Here is a 510-nt window from a genome sequence, read left to right on the forward strand (position 1 = left end):
TACAGAGGCAAAGAGTACACAACTCATACAGATGCAAAGAGTATACAATTCATACCGAGGCAAAAGCACACAATTCATACCGAGGCAAATAGTGTAAATTCATACAGAGGCAAAGAGTACACAATTCTACAGAGGCAAATAATACACAATTCGTACAGAGGCAAAGAGTACACATATCATACAGAGGCAAAGAGTACACAACTTATACAGAGGCAAAGAGTACACAATTCATACAGAGGCAAATAGTACACGATTTATACCGAGGCAAATAGTACACGATTCATACAGAGGCATAGGGTACACAACTCATACCGAGGCAAAGAGTACACAACTTTTACAGAGGCAAAGGGTACACAACTCATACAGAGGCAAAGAGTACACAACTCATACAGAGGCAAAGAGTATACAATACATACTGAGGCAAAGAGTATACAATTTATACAGAGGCAAAGAGTACACATTTCATACAGAGGCAAAGAGTATACAATTCATACAGAGGCAAAGAGTACA

This window comes from Mizuhopecten yessoensis, unplaced genomic scaffold (assembly GCF_002113885.1).
Source record: "Mizuhopecten yessoensis strain PY_sf001 unplaced genomic scaffold, ASM211388v2 scaffold9589, whole genome shotgun sequence".
NCBI classification, from domain to species: domain Eukaryota; kingdom Metazoa; phylum Mollusca; class Bivalvia; order Pectinida; family Pectinidae; genus Mizuhopecten; species Mizuhopecten yessoensis.